The sequence below is a fragment of the Carassius gibelio genome, chromosome B14 (assembly GCF_023724105.1).
Source record: "Carassius gibelio isolate Cgi1373 ecotype wild population from Czech Republic chromosome B14, carGib1.2-hapl.c, whole genome shotgun sequence".
Classification (NCBI taxonomy): Eukaryota; Metazoa; Chordata; class Actinopteri; order Cypriniformes; family Cyprinidae; genus Carassius; species Carassius gibelio.
Window position 1 is genome coordinate 24,192,058 of NC_068409.1, and position 16,511 is coordinate 24,208,568.

General features: G+C 37.3%; 1 long non-coding RNA gene across 1 annotated transcript in view; it reads right to left on the bottom strand.

Annotated features, from left to right (window-relative positions):
• LOC127971674 (uncharacterized) overlaps positions 1 to 16,511 on the bottom strand; it is a 118,156-nt gene that overhangs the window by 42,983 nt on the left and 58,662 nt on the right. The gene's annotated exons all lie outside the window — the stretch shown is intronic.

Below are 16,511 nucleotides of genomic sequence, written 5' to 3' on the forward strand. Positions count from 1 at the left end.
GTTTGGTAAAATGTAATTCTGCCTGGGTCAATTAAATTAAGATCAACTTTTTATTTTGTATATATTGCACATGTTTAATCATTTGAATAGAACAAGACTTTTTTTTTTGAATAAATATTGTCCTATGAATTATTTAAAAAGACAAAACTGCAAAACAATGCAAACATTATGAATATAAAAAATTGATAAGAACAACAAGCTGAGTGGCGATGACAGATATTCCCAGTGCACTTCTTTCACTTTCAGATAGCGTCTAGATTCAGTCTTAACCACCATTTCATTCAATTCAATAGGACATTAAGACATGGATTTTGGGTCGATAGTGTCAGCAGAACTATAGCAAACTCTCTAATGGAAACCAAATTGGGTGGCTGTTTTATAGCAGCAAGGCAGAGGCAGACGCACAGAGGTTGAGGGCAATAGACTGAGGTCATACAGGTCAGAGATCAGAGCATTCTGCTATCATAAGGACAGACATCAGATTTACAATTAGACAGGCAAGTAAGGGGGTACAGATATTCACACACACACACACACACACACACACACACACACACACGTCAATGAAAATTCACTTTTCACAGGCCTATATGTTAAAGTAAAGTTTGAAGTTTAACCAAACAAGAAGAAAAAAATTATATGCATGCTCTATTAGTTTTTATGCATTAAAAGAATTAGGGATTGTAATTATGTCATAATATAATATAATATAATATAATATAATATAATATAATATAATATAATATAATATAATATAATATAATATAATATAATATAATATAATATAATATTTAAAAAATCTGATTGTTCACGAATATTAAGTCAAATATGAGTGAACATTGGATTTTGGGACTTTGAGACAAATAAAGCAATTCGGCATTGTTTGAGCATTTGTGTTTGGATGTGTGTGTTTACCAGTGTGAAATGACTTCCTGTCACTGAGATACACTGCACGGCCAGGTTGTTTTCTCCTCACACATTTATGTCAATAAAAACGCTGTGCATCCGTTCTGGGGACTTCCAGCAGAAACACTGTAAGTAAATTAGGCACTTCATGCGACATGAATCACCAGTCTAGCCTCAATATGACTGTGGTGGAAGAAAATGGAGGCTTAATGATGTAAACCATGTGAAGGTCGTCCCTCCTCTGTCACCAGTAACAGTTAAAAGTCACTCTAAAATTCCCACTTCTAACGACACGCACATCCTTGGACTTTCCAGGTGTGGTCAGGCCTTTATATTGTTTTATTTTTAATTATTATTTGCAATGCCACCCCCTGAGCATTTTAAAATCCTAAAATATATATTAACAGTTATTATTGATATAGTTTGGAAACTTTCAAAGTCTTACCCTAGAGCTTGGTAAATATGTGCAAAGGGTTTAATGGTTAAATTATGGCTCCTTATCATGCACCATTAAAGAATTGGAGCGTCTGACATAAATCTCAGGACCGACGTTATGATTCCTGATTACAAGATTGTGTGCTTCAAAACCAAGTAAGCTGCTTAAGAAAACACCCCTCGCTGGGTCAAGTGAGTACAGACAGTGTTTAATTACAGAGTTGGTTTCTAATGTAGCTTTTAAGCTTCAGCGTTTTGTGTTCATAAACTAACAGTACTCTCTTTTCACTAAAAACAAGCTTCCTGGGATGTTAAAAGATTACAGTGAATCGCGTTTATATGCATCATTTGTGTTTCTAAGCACTGACTCTCTGTTCAGCACTACAGCTGTCATTGCTGCTGCCCCCTGGAGATAGTGACTATGAAGTGCCTGAATTGGTAGTGACAGACATACAAGAACAGAAATATAAACAAAGTGAACATTTATACATCTTTTAAGCTTTGCCATAAACCATTATAAATGACTTTGATCCTTTAGCTATTTCACTGAATCTTTAAAGTTTTCCATCATGTGGTGTTTTCTATTGAAACAAGGAATTTGGACAGGGGCCTGTCCCTATTTATAATATCCAATAGGCTATGCTCTATTACAGCCATGAACTGTGGTTTTCTAAAGAATTATTATAATTATTTATTTTTTTGATGCAACATAAGTTGTCAATGTTTTTGGCCTTTTTTCCCATAACAGAAAGTCATTTTTGAAACTGCATCTTCAGTGTGAACAGACAATTAGCTTGAAACTGGAAACACATTGCCACATTATCTGAGTATCTTCTGCAATAATACATAAAATCTTGACAAAAATTAAGAGATACACATAAATGCTGATGTATTACTCTCTCGCTATCTGGCCATCTCTTTCAACTCCCATTTAAGAGGTTCAGAGCAGATATGAGAGCAGCTGAGCTCTGGCTGTCCAGAAATGGTTTCCTTCACAACACTGTATAAAGAAGTCAAGGTGAAATTCCCCGAGAAGCTGTAACTTTTCAACATGCAGTTGTATAGTCAGATAGATTTACACGCTTCCGTGACTGACTAACAAGGTCAAGAGCAGGAGGCTAATAAAAATGAAAAAAAGAATGAGAAGAAGAGAGAACCAGAACTCTTCTCTCGCCTCCATTCGTGATCGCTCGGCTTCGCCTTCACTACAAGCAAATATTAAGCAGAAAATCATGAGATCAGAAAGTTATAATGACTGTATACTATCGCATGCGGATGAAAGAAAAGTCTTCGGGTCAGAGAAGAAACAACAAAATACACGGTTGCACGCTAACTCTAAATCCAGCTATTCTTTTCTTTCGGCCCTCTCTCTTTCTATTTTCTCTCACGCGCTGACCCGCAGCTTCCGATGTCACGGACACATTAAAGGCGAGTTTATTATCAGGCCGGAGAAAGACAACACACTCAGTGCCTGAATTACGATGACAGTTGGAAATCCGTTGTCTCAAGCATGAAGCCAAATGGACTGTATTTCTTCTCTCTGTAAAAACATACATTATTGAGGGCTGAAGGGCAGACTCTCAGTAGGTAAGCGTTCTGTAGTCGTGGCCCTCACTTAACCAGCACTGGGGGCCAGATCACTCTGATAAAGCAACTATTTAACCCTGACTTGAACTCCCACTGAAAATACAACCCTCATATGGCACTATCTCCGAGAGGTCGCGAATAAAACAGCGACGGGAAAGAAAATATCACGTGCGTCCGATGAGACAGAGAAAGCAAACATTTGCTCAAATTCATAAGCTTGTTATTTGGGTTTGCCTAAGATCTTATCACCTATCCCGATCCAAAACACTTACAGATAGTAAATATTGTCTGGGGGACTTAAACATCTCATTTTTGTCACCCAATTTATAAAAGCCAAATGCATGATTTATTTTTTTTTTTTTTTTTTAGTGTCTAAAGATGTACAGCATCAACTCCAACAGTAGACGTAATGTGGATACATTTACACATTAAAAGTCATTCTGACAACCAAACAAAAACCTAGACAGTTGTCAGTCAGGCGTCTGTCATTAGTGAGTTTCCCAGGGTTGGGCTGTGCGCTGGCATCCCCACACTGTTTTCAGATAAACAGTTCCTATTACACTGCAAACAGCTCTCCGTGCCCTCCCCTCCCCCTCCGAAAACAGAGTCATAATTCAAAACAAATGATTCCAGGCTTTGATGAGAGCACTTTTATGGGTCACAGAAAGTGAACCTCCCTACCGACATCTGTTTGATTTTATCTACTTGAACTTTATCCTCAGCCGGAGATTTATCGGCCCGCGCTGGACCGAGCCTGTTAAAGTCGCCGTAACAGACAGGGTGAGAGAGGGACCGGGGGCTGCGGGGGTGATCGTGAACGACTGAGCGAGTAAATGAGTGTAGAAGAGCGAGTGTGTGAATTAATTAGCCGCAATGAGTGGACGAGTGATTAGTGTGTGACTGACAAAAAAAGAAAGGTCGATAGGAATACTAGGAATCTTTGAGAGTGGACCACAGAGTGGAAGACGACAGGAATTACAAAAGATATATATATATATATATATATATATATATATATATATATATATATATATATATATATATATATATATATATATATTCAAGAAAAATATTATGACATATACATAGACCCATAAAAAGTATGTGGTCAGTAAGAGTTTTTGAATATTTTTGAAAGAAGTGTCTTATGCTAACCAAGGCTGCATTTTTTTATTTATTAAAAATACAGAAAAAATCTGTAATATAGTATTGCTTTCTGAATTTATTGTTGTAATGTCAATTAGAATTTTTAGTGGATATTACTCCAGTCTTCAGTATCATATGATCCTTCAGAAATCATTCAGATATGCTGATTAGTTTGATAAGAAGCTCATCATCATCATCATCATTATCATCATCATCATCAATGTTGAAAACAGTTGTTCTGCTTAATATGTGGAAAACCATGATCATTTTTTAAAAATTATTATTTAATTATAGAAAGTTCAGAAGAACAACTTTTATTCAAATTTATTTTTGTATATATTTGTTTTGTAACAATATAGATGTCTTGACTGTCTCTTTTGAAAAATGTAATGCATCCTTAATAAATAAAAGTACACTGTAAAAACTAGCCTGTTAAATTTACAGTAACAGTATGAAGTGACAATCTTTCATCTTTAACTTTACACTTAAACTTTAACTACAGTGGTAAATGCATAAATACTCCCTTAAAAATGTCTTTAAAATAAAATGTAAAAAGTCTGTCAATTCTCTCTTTTGTTCTTGCTGTTAGCGTGTAGACTGTGTACTTGTTGTTGAGTTGCTGTACGTGTGATTCAGGCAGCAGGTCAAAGCCCTGGTCAGAACTCTGAGATTCCCAGACTCTAAAGGGCCTATAACTCATTCCCAAGCCTGCCTTAGACCCAGTCTCCTCCTGGCTCTTTCCAGCTCTGAAATATCCTTTCAAAGGCCTGGCGCTGGAGACAGATACTGAGGTGTTTGAGATAAGGTTGGAGATGCATTAAGGGATTTTCCCTTTTAAAGTTGTCAAAGATTTTTCTCTCTCTCTGCAACCCTTTTCAGTCATACATTTTTCCCCCAGAGGCTTGTGAAAGGAAACTGAAAAAAAAAAAAAATAGGTGAGCCAAAAAAGAGAGAGAAGCAGCATATTAAGCACGGGGGGCTTAGGCTTGTGGTCACTTCACAGCTCATAAAGGATATGGAGGGAGACTGTGAAGAGGGCCCAAATGCTGAGACTTAAGGGACAGGCAGAAGAAAAGCTCAGCTACATTTAAAAGCGTCAGTAGAAGCCAGGTCCGAGAAAACCTCTCCTCAGGTAGATCACTGAGACTCCAGCCAAACAGGGGAAGAAAACAAGTAATACAATCTGCAACAAAGCACTTTTGTACAGAGTTATATTAAAGACGCTGGGGGGAGGGGACATCGCAAAGAGAACACTTCAAATGAACAGAAAAGATAGAAGGGCTTCACGCAAGAGTTAGTTCTGCAATCTACTTAATTTGACTTTTCTTTTGAAAAATTTTATGAAAGTGTTTTTAGATTAACAATTGAAATTGTTAGGCTTCCCTTAAAGGATCGTTCACCCTAAAATGTATTTACTCATCCTTTGATCGATTTGATTTCACACGTAAAACATGCAAGAATGTAAAGAAAAAAATACATAAAAAACCAAGCCTGTACAATATTGGTCTTTCTTTCAATCTTTTTCTCTGACTTTCAGCAAATGCAGTAATTATATAGACCTTGCATAAGTTTGTTGGAGATGGGGGTAAACTTCCAATCTGTTAATGCTAAGAAGCTACTTAAAATGTAAAATTTAATCAGAATCACACTGAATTACCATTGAAAGCAGCTATGAATTTGCTACATGTGAAAACACAGTTCACAAGTTGGACATTCAACGTTTGATCCAGCTTGATGTGACAGTTAGCATCTATCGAAAAACAGTCAAAATACATCTTACTCCGCATAAACAGCCTCCTTGCCTTCTCCTTTGTCTTCTTTGCTCTCTCTGGAGTGGTTTAGGGGTGGTTGGAGGGGGTTTTGTCCAGCTTGAGCAGAGATTAAAGTTAGACTGTGATTGGGAGCGCAAGTTGACTCTGAGCATTAAGTGGGATTAAAGTTGGGCTGGCTGTGGCAGGACCTGAACACATTCGCTGTTATGCACTGTTGCAGACCCCCTATTCATCTAAAGATTTCGAAAGCACGCGAGAAAAAGAGAGGGAGAGAGAGAAGTGTGTGTTGGAGGGGTTCTGCAGGCCCATTTGTTATTTTAAATGTGGCTGTGAGTGTCTGCATTGAGGGACGAATTAATCCATTAATCCAAAATTAGTATAAAAGATCAGTTCTTGCCACTGAAGCATAGCAGAGCCGATCATGGGGCGAAGAACAGCATGCACCGGGTGACTGAGCATTAGAGTATGTTTTGAGTGCACAAGAATCATTATATGCACTGAAGTGTGTATCCGAGTCAGTCAGTGCATGCGATAATGTGAAATGCAATAAAGCATTTTTAACCCCACTTTTTAGGTAGATCTGATATAATGCAGTATTTGCTCTATTCTGAATTTATTCACATTGGAGCGTACATTTGGTTTAGTAAATGACTAATATTTACTGCAGCTTGAAAGACATGATACTTTCAGGGAAAACATAGGCCCAAACATGACTGGAACGTCTCCTGACAGCATTGCAGTGTCATACATGGCTGTAATCAAAACAATACTATGAACACAATACTGTGAACTAAAGGATTGGAATTAAAAGCATCTTGCAAAAATAAATCATCTGTCATCATGTACTCACCCCATGTTACTTTCTATTGTGCAATAAAAAATGCTAAAGACTATGCTTGTTACTATTTTCCATGCAATTGCAATAAATGTAACACTGAAGAGTAAAATAAATAAATTAATTAATTAATTAAATAAAAAAAAAACAAGTGCATATTGCTCATACCCTATATTCCACGATTTAAAAAATTTAATCATATGGTCTAAGTGAGAAGACTTGGAATATAGCTCATATGGCATATGAACCACTTTTATTGTATATGTATAGTATATTGTATATGCATTTGATTTAAATTTATTGTGTTTTCCAAGATCCAGTCCACATTCATTATAAATGTATGGGGGAAATGTACATTGAAAAAAAAAAAAAAAAAAAGTCATACAGTCTTGGAACAGCATGAGGGTAACAGAGAGACAAAAAAAATATATATTATTTTTTTATGACACCTGCTAAACTTTCACACACATGCATGTTGATCATTTGTTCACCAGTAATAATTTGTTACAAATGGTCAGGCAACTCATAATAGTTTTTTTTTCTTCTTCTTCATTTATCTTTCTTGCACACCTGTTGGTGTGTATATAGTTCAATCGTCACTGGCCTGCTGCTCTGACAACAGCTATTGCTTCTCTTTGCTCTAACATTTTCAAACAGTCTCCTCGAGCGATTAACATGTGAGTGAATGTGAGTTCATTCTCCAGGCATAAACGCCCAGCATGTCTACATGGGACATTTCCTGTGCTAATGAAATCCAGAGCAGAGCAGTCAAAACTTAACTGACCTCTCAGCATGAGGAATCATCTCCAAAAACACCCTAAACATTCCCCCTTTCCAGTGAGCATCAGAAAACACCCCCCGTTTCGTTTTATGATTTTCAGCTTGTTGGTAACAATAAGCAATATAAAACTGTGCAGCAACCGTAGTGCTGCCAAACTGGCTGCGGCCAGTGAAACTGAAATGGGAAAAAAAAAAAAGAAGAAAAAAAATTGGACAGACTTCCACAATTTGTAAAAGAAGGAAAGAGAAAAGCCATAAAAATGTTGTAAATGCATGAGAAATGCATCAAAAGTACATCAGCCAAATAAAAAGAAAAAATTACATAGACTAAAGCAAATGAAAAACAGAGAATACCACATGTCACTCATTTACCCAAACATGTCATTGCTGCAAAACTAGTTAAAGGCTCTGTTAATGTTCTAAAAGCATTAGTAATGAAACCATCAAAGTGCCTATCAATGCATAGCGTATAAGGAAGCCGAATTTTACAGTCCCCGGTGTTGGCAAATAGTTTCCGAAATACATATATGTAAGCATTTCTCTCTTTTATTATTCAAAGAGATTTATAGAGCTGGAGTAAATTACAGTGGCCTTGAAAAAGAAACCAAAAATCATCTCCTCCATCAGTTTGACTCTGCGTGTGCCAAAACTTGGCCTTTTAACTCCACAAGTCTCTCTTTTTCTCGAGCCCCCTTCTCTCCCGTCAGCATACGCAGCATGTGAACAACAGATCTGACATAAATGAAAGAGCAGAGAAGCATAAAACAACACGCCTCTTTCTGCTTTCGGAGACTTAATACTGCACTGGGCCACAAAACCCGATCCCACACACATGCATATTCAAACACGCACAAATACAAACTTCTGATATGCATTTAATTTGATACATGCATTATCGCTCTAAGAGGAATCTGCCATTTCATTGCAGATGTGACTACAACCCAATTTTGGCTACAAAACGCAAATGTCGAACAGATGAATGGAAGACATGGTAACAAACGCACACACACACACAAACACATGCAACCACCCGGCATTTGGGCTAAGATTAGACAAATTAAATAGTATTATTCACGTCAGTGGTGCAGCTGTGCTTTAAAGTGGCTTCGTGTTAACTATCAAAATGGTTTGCTTTGAAAGCCACAGTCTTCTCCTTCATTGGCTAAATGAAAAAGCCCTCCTGCTCCCTTTGGGTGGGAAGATTTTTTTTATTCGCTCATGCAATGGAAAAATCATGGCTGCCTTCGACTGCACCAAAGGCTTTGGAACGACTCAAACATCTCTAGATCAGATGTTTTGCATCTCTGGATGAGGTTTATGGGGTGGTATTGGTTTTTCATCAAAATTGACAACATTTTTTTTTATGGTGCATGTAAGCGATTATGAACATGCATAGTGCATGGGAGTTTGTTCTGTAAATGTGTGCATACTGTCTAAATCTCCCCGCTGTGGGGACAGATGAACATGTCAGTCTCTATGCGCTCTCCCTCTGAGCTGAGAATGGATGTTCAGCTAGACACGAGCCAGAGGGATGTGCATGTGTGTATGTGCAGTGGAACACCAGCTAGAGACAATGATGGATCTTCTGCTCTCAGGCATATCATCACCTGCATGCATGTGTAGCACACTGTGTCAATGTGTGTGAGTTTAGGAAACAGTAAAAGAGAGAGTGCGCAAGAAAGAAATGGAGGGAAACCGAGGAGAATGTGGATACAAAAAGACTCCGGAAGACAATATTTCATTAGAGTCAACATGGTATCGAAATTGACCCTATCTATTTTCTTAATGCATGTTCCTGGTCTTATTGTGAACGATTTATCAGTGCATGTTATTCCAAAGGAAAACAAAAATGACTGTCCTTACAATATTTCATTAAAATGAAACATGCTCTCCCTCTGAAACAACTTTCCTTTTCTGCTGACATCGTTTTGGCTCTACAGGCTATTGGAGAACGTTAACCAATAGTAAAATAGCTATTTAGTCTTTTTAATCATTAAGTTTGAGTAACTTCACAGCCAGTCTGGCTACTTTCTGGTATGTAACACCCACTTTTCACAATCCAATCAGGTTCTGCCCTCTATTTTTCTTGTTAAATAACTTCTTTAAATTTAAGTAAGTAAATAAATAAACAAACAAATACATATATAAACAAACAAATACAGACAGACACAGACAGTCAGACAGACAGACAGACAGACAGAAATACATATATAAACAAACAAATGCAGACAGACACAGACAGACACTGACAGACCGATCGACAGACAGACACAGACAGACAGACAGACAGACAGACAGACAGACACAGACAGACAGACAGATCGATAGACAGACAGACAGACAGATAGTGAATTATGTCAGATTATAGAAGTAACACAGTTGAGAATGTAAAATCCTATTATCTTCATCAAAACAAATTGCCTAACTAACATTTTGAAGGCTTGCTACTGAAGTGAGTTAACAAAAGCAGTTTTGGGTTAAATGAAATGGATTGATTGTTCACTCATTTAACGAAGTGGAAACACAAATCACAGGGCACTCATTGCTGACAGAGGATGTAGTTTTGCAGACCAGTGATTTGGACTGGACAATCCTGTGGGGAGAGTCAGATTAGTATGTGGCTCAGCCAGCACCCTCATGCTCTTGGCAGCCTCAACGCGAATCCTTGTTTTGAACAAGGATGTGCTTATGTTTTGAAGCTGCAGTTTATGCAAACGTCCCGTTCAGCTGACCGACATGATCAAACAAAAGTAATAAGCATAAAATAATGTGTTGTGTGTTAAAGAGTGTGGTCCGGGCAAACCATTTCCAACATTTGATTGAATCCGGCCTTCCTCACGCCTTGGAGAAACTCGAGCCGACTCTCCGTCTGCCCAGCACCCCGCCCAAATCATAACAAAGATTTGATTCGCAGTTTCACATTTACTGAGGGATTATTCACCCTGTCTGTGTGCTTGCATCCCAGAGCTAATAACTTTTACTTTTACTGCCTCCATTAGAGAGAGGGGTGATAGAAGTAAGGCTTGTATTTATTTCAAAGAAAGCCAGTGTGATGGTGTGTTGTTCGAGGACCATGGTAACATGACAATTCAAAGTGAGTCAGAAGAGTTACGTAAAAACAAGGTACCAAGAAAAACAAGTTGAGCAATGACGTTCCTGAATCACTCCACTCAGATACGATGCAGCTGAATGAAATTCAATTGCAATGTTGATTTTTTAGCGCTTTGTCTCTTGAGGCATTGTATATTATTAATAATCGTACAGGCCAACGTGTGCAGAGGCGAGAATGATGACAATGCAGATCTCAACAGAAGACGAGAAAAACACCCACGATGTTAAGCGAACGGGACTATTGCCAAAGACAAGACTTGTGGCGCTGGGCTTCCTGCAACACAAGGAATCATTCTTCAGTTAGTGGTTGTTTGAAAAGCTGATAGTCCCTCCCAAATGAGCCATTAATGATTGATGACTATTTTTGTCAACATAACACATACAGAGTGTTCATTCAGCAGTTTAATGTACATATTAAGAGCACGGGAAAGAGTGAGGGTGTGTGCGAGTGTGAATACATGTGTGCAGGGCCATTACTAAATGCATTTTTACGCTGCCGAGTGTATGGGTGGGGCCCAGCCATTCCCCATCAACAATTCAGTGTGCATGTCTAACGATGCCTCCCAGAATATAAATATTAAATGTGTATGAATTGTGGGATGTCCATTTGCAAGAGTAATTATGTTCATTTTCTGCATCACTGAAACATGTATTGACAAGAAATGGGAAAAAAGCAGAATTTTCAGCAGCCATTACCTTCAGTCTCTCTCACATGATCCTTCAGAAAATTAGTCTAATATGCTGATTTTGGGCTTAAGAAACATTTCTTTTTATTAACAAGTTTGGAAACAGTTGTGCTGCTTAATATACTTGCGGACATTTTTTAACAAATAGAAATATCTTAATGAATAGAAAGATCAATAACACTTTAGTAAAGGGACCAATTCTCAGTGTTAACTAGTTGCTTATTTGAATGCCTATTATTGAAATATTAATACTTATAAAGCACATATTCTTCATGACCATATTCTGCATCCCTACAGTCCTACCCAATACCTAAACTTAACAACTACCTTACAAACTATAAATAAGCAGCAAATTAGGAGTTTATTGAGGCAAAAGTCATAGTAAATGGTTTGTTAAATGGCAAGCCTTAGAAATAAATTGTGGCCAAAAGAACAGCATTTATTTGAAGTAAAAATCTCCATCTCTTGAACCATTAGAAATGCCTTTACTGTCTCTTTTAATCAGTTTAAGTCACTCTAGGTTGTATTCATTTATAAAAAAAAAAAAAAATAAAATAAAAAAAAAAACACCCATTACTGACCTAAAACTTTTGAAAGATAGTTCAAGCAAATATTGACATTTCACAAAATGAAAACTGTTGTCTGCAATTTTTCTGTGGTGCATTTTGATACAGCATATGGCTTCATGCTTGTTAAAGTGTGCTAAAAGGGGCTATTTGAAAAATGATATCAGCGATTGGTTTTGTATCCTCTGGATCACAGTGGAAAAAAATACTTGATATCAGTATCAGCTTTAAATTTCGTAATCGGTGCACCCCTAAATAGCTACTAAAATTGTGACCACAGCGAACTGCGAGAAATATGAACCGTTACACCCCTAGAGCATTCTTATGTGAAAGCAGGATAATTTCAGAAAGAGATTTAAAAAGTGAGTGAGAATGTTTGTAAGTGTGTGCGTTTCAGATGGAGTGGAATCATCTCCCTCCACAGGCTGTGATTTATGCAAGGCACACTTGAAAGTGTGAGTGGAGTCAGTGTTTTGAAGATGGTGAAAATAGTAGGGGGGAAAAAAGAGGGGTGACGCTAGAACCGCACTGTTTAACATTCACATGTTTTACATTTCCAGCCTCTGCGAGGATGACATTTCATTTCTTACTACAAGTCATCTCGCCCTGCCTAATTCAATTTACTCCACAGCCTGTCCCCATTACCATCCTCCTTCTGAGAAGGCTCTTCAATCTCCAGAAGAAGAAAAAAAAAAGTAACACATTATGCAGTTTTCATCGGCCTGAGTGGAGAGCTTTGATGCCATGGGTTGCAAATGAGTGTGTAAATAAAAATCGACTTTGTCAAATTTTCCTACCATTTGCCTCTAATTTTATCTTGTAGTTTGATTGTCCGGGCCAAAAGCCCAAGACAAAGCAAACTCAAAAGCAGCTAGCACTATAGCAGGTTAAGGGCCACACATCTTTCTCTAGTTAGGTGGATTGCTGAACAGGGTGGGTGATTAATGAAAGTTTTAGGGGGATTCTTTTCCAGGGTATGATCTCTCGCAAACAGCCCCGCTCACCCTGTTGTTGCTTTGTCTCACTTGGTGTCTGCACGGACAATCCAAACAACTTGCATTCAAAAACTTTTCTCTGAGCTTCCAAACTGCCTTATAAACTTGTCCAGTTACGTTTTTACAAAGCCATCTTTCCAGTGATAGTCCATGTCAAGCTGTCTGTGTAAAGCCATCCTACCAATACCATTTAATTCCTTCCATCCCTCACACAGATTCACTTCTGAAGGTTAGAGCTAATCTAAAACACGGTACAACCATTACCAGTACATTCAGTAGAAACATCAGTGTTGGCTAGACAGACAAGAATCACATGCTTAACACTGACATGGGAGTTAGAGATGGTAAATGGTGTGTTCCCTGCATGAAGTTGTAGTGATATCGCAGTAAACACTTTTTGAAAGTTGCATAAAATCAAAGGTTATTTTAAAAACGCTTAAAAAAAATTACGGTTTATAAATACTTTACCTTATACCAAATCACTTTGGAACAAACAAATATGTTTGTATGTATGTATATATATGTATATATATATATACTGGCACCAAACTATTGAATGGTACAGTATAAAAATATATGCTATAAATCTTCAAACATCAAATACAAATGATTACAATTAATTTAAAATAATATTACAAGAATCATGGCAGACAACAGGATCCTACAATGAAAGAGCCCTTCATTGATTAAAGTTATAATAAGACACCTGCTTATTAACCCATTCATCATTTATTTCAGTAATTTCATTATTACATTTTTAAGTGAATGAGCAGAACATTTGTAGCAGGAAAATGTCTTTTTTTGAAAATGCCTATTTTTCCACCCCCAAAAATAGCTTAATAGCTTTACTTCAGGTCAGATTTCTAAACATTACATGGGCATTAGCATTGACCTTACTACTCAAAATATCCATCTTATCAAGTTGCAAGTTTGGAATCTTTGCATGGAACAAGCGGTATAGTATTCGTAACCTCTGCTTAGACTATAGAGCTGACAAAACGCTAACTTAATCTGACTTGACACAAGCGCTTTGGGTCTCCGGTGCATTGGGTCATGAAAAAGTGTTAGTGGGGTTAAGTGTGCAGGTTAGCAGTAGGCTATATAATAGGCGGGAAAGAGCGCAACAAAGCACTCAATGCATAGACTCAGTTGTCAACTTCCTGCTTGCACTGCTAGCACGACTTTGGCGTTCTCTGTTTCAATTTAGTCTGTGACAAATTAGCAGGTTCTGTTCTGCTACCATCAGACGCTGCTTAAAACGATCACAGTTTGTCTAAGGAAAGGAACAGGATTAGTTTTTCATTTAGTCTCTTTTCTTACGCTTCAAAAGAAATGTACTATATTTGCTGTGTGTTTAATACTCCGCTCAGGCAGAGAGTCGAATAAATCCAAACAGGGTTGACGTTTTGCATTTGACTTCAAAAATAGCTGAAATTACCATGAATATCAGGTTCAAAGTGTGTGGTGATCTCTAATGTGTGTTTGTGAAAGGGATTAGCAACATCACTTCACAACTACAGAAACAACTGGTCTAAATCTGCACACTCTTTGAATGCGAGAGGTAGGCTACTAATGAAACATTTTACATAGCAAGGGGAAAACAGAGAGCTAGTAAAACCAAGAGAGAAAAGGTTTTAAAGGCCTCAAAAAGGAAAGCTGAGAAACCAAACCCTAGCATATGCCGAGCCAAAAACTGGTTAGCGAGGTTGTAACTTTTTCTATGCTACTGCCATGTGTTCTTCGGGAAGTGAAATTTTACTGCTAACACATTTCTGAGTTGCCTCTGTACCTTTACAACACAAAACGGTGCGCTAAATGTCACTTTTCGGAGGCTAATGCCGAAAAAAAGATCCACATTTATGAGTAGATCTTTTCTGAAATGCATTCTAATATTTTAATTCCAAAAACATGTCGCTCGTGAGCTATTTATGCACGTCATGTGCAACGGCGGTTTGTCGGCAACAACTTGAACGTGCTTGGTGGCGAACATTTGTTTGTGTTTTTTTTTTTTTTTTTTTTTTGCAGACGTGCTCCCAATTTCAAAGGGAAGCATGCATGAAGCACTGTGTGGCTCAGAGTCCCGCTCCAATGAGAAACACATTTAAGCATTCAGCGCTGAAATGTCAAACCCAGCGCTGTGCCAGCACAATAAGGAGAAGGAGAGAATAGATTAGTGTTTGAACCCTGCCTGTTGTCAAATGATGGAAAATAAATCACATGGCTTTAATCATTGAGATTGTACATCTCAAATCTTCGGGATGCACATGAATGATGCTCAGAGGGAAATTTGCATGCATACACACAAACTTTGTAAGAGAAATATGCGCAAGCACATGAGTTTGTTTGCACATGATCAATAAGAAGAATGGGAGAAAACTAGTTTCTAGACTATTTTTCATGACCTCCTAGTTTGATTATTTTTGCTGCAAGGCCATTTGGTTGAACAGCTTTCAACACACCTCAGAGACTAATTACTTGAGAGATGACAAGCAATGTCACTGGCAAGACCACCAGGACTCTACTTTCATTTTGAGTGAAAGAAAAAAAAAAAGTGCATGAAAAAGTGAGCAAAGACATTTCCTGAACTTAAATTTGATTCAGAATTATTAATAAAAGGGTGTGACATTTCTCGCCGAAATGTAAAACACTGAAAAAAGCAGTTTTTTTTTTCTATTTTAACAATGGAAGCACTTCAGTGTAGAGGGTTTTAAAATTAAATTAGGATCCTCTTGAAGTCACATTTACCACGGCTGACATTTAACAACATCCTGAGACCTGATGGTTGACAAGCTTTTCATTAAGGACTGCTGTGCTCTGCTCTTGCATATTAAAGACATCTTATTTCCATTAGCAGAACGACAGAGTAACTCCCTGAATTTCACTGATTTTCACAATAAAAGGCTGAAAAGCATCATTAAATTCTAGTAAATATTAAATATCCAAAATGCTCCTACCTAAATAAATATAATAATAAATAGAAAAAAAAAACAATATTTTTTTTTGTTTGTCTAAATCTTAAATAATTTATATTATATTATATTATATTATATTATATTATATTATATTTAAAAATAACGTTTAAAATAAGTATTCAAATTATACAATTATAAAACTATTTTATACAAATAATAAAGGTATAAAATAATATTACAAATAAAAGAACATAATGACATTTCAACATGAATTATGGGGAGCTTTTTATAGTAAAAAAACAAAACTTTTAATGCTTCCATATTTTTTTCTTTCTACATTTATCAGGATAAGCAAAGCCATCGCCGATCACTGAAATGTACTTGGAACATGCGAGTTCAGTTTTGAGGGGAGGAAGGGGATAAAATGATTACTCGGTAAGACAGGGATTTGGAAAGAAAGGTGTCAAAGGAAAAAATGGGAATGAGCCATAGCCCTGTGGACAGCGCTCCGAAAAATGGCACAGTTCGAGCCCTAAATCGAGGTCCTCTCCCATTGCTTCCTGTATGACTGTTCTATTGAATAAAGGCTAAAATAGGACTAAGGCCCAGCACACATTCATGGACATCTAAAGTAGAGAAGCGCTGGAAAATAAGGCTTGTGTCTTATTGAAGACACATAACCTTCCTAAAAAGTCTGCCTGCCTTAATTTCACTTAAGGGGAGATTTGAGAGAAGATCAGTGTCACTAAACCCAGGACTTACCCTCCACACAGACACACA